The sequence below is a fragment of the Pterocles gutturalis genome, unplaced genomic scaffold, assembly GCF_000699245.1.
Source record: "Pterocles gutturalis isolate BGI_N339 unplaced genomic scaffold, ASM69924v1 scaffold14632, whole genome shotgun sequence".
Taxonomy (NCBI): domain Eukaryota; kingdom Metazoa; phylum Chordata; class Aves; order Pterocliformes; family Pteroclidae; genus Pterocles; species Pterocles gutturalis.
The window spans coordinates 1,681-2,245 of NW_010115591.1; positions in this window are offsets into that span (position 1 = coordinate 1,681).

Consider the following 565-nt stretch of genomic DNA (forward strand, 5'->3'; position numbering starts at 1 on the left):
CTCTTCTCAGCAGCTCGAGTATGTTTTGTTCTCTGGGGAAAACAAACAAACCAACAGAACAACAACCACCATGCGCCCGGGTGCAGGAGAGCCTTCGGAGCGGGACGGAGCCCCCAGCCCCACACGGACGCGCTGGAGCCGTGGCAGTTGCTTCCCCCGAGACGCTTCAACGGGTGGCTGGAAGACGTGTGGGTGAAACAACATTGCTGGGCTCCCTGAAACAGAGCAATGGGTGAGCACCCGGGCTAACGACATGATGCTCGAGCCACGTCCCCGCAGGCGCTGGGTCGTGCGGTGAGCTCCCTGTTGGGTGGGACAGTGGGGGCTGCCTGCAACGGGCAACCTTCCCTCGGGCTTCTACAGACCTTGTCTCTCATCGTGGCTGGGGATGGGGCATATACCCTACATCCCAAATCGTGGCTGGGTGCAGAGTACATCCCCTGTATCTCAACTCATGGCTGGGGTGGGGTACGTGCCCCACATCTCCCCTCGTGGCTGGGGATGGGGTATGTGCCCCATCTCTCCCCCCGCGGCTGGGGATGGGGGCACTGTCCCCTCTCTCCCC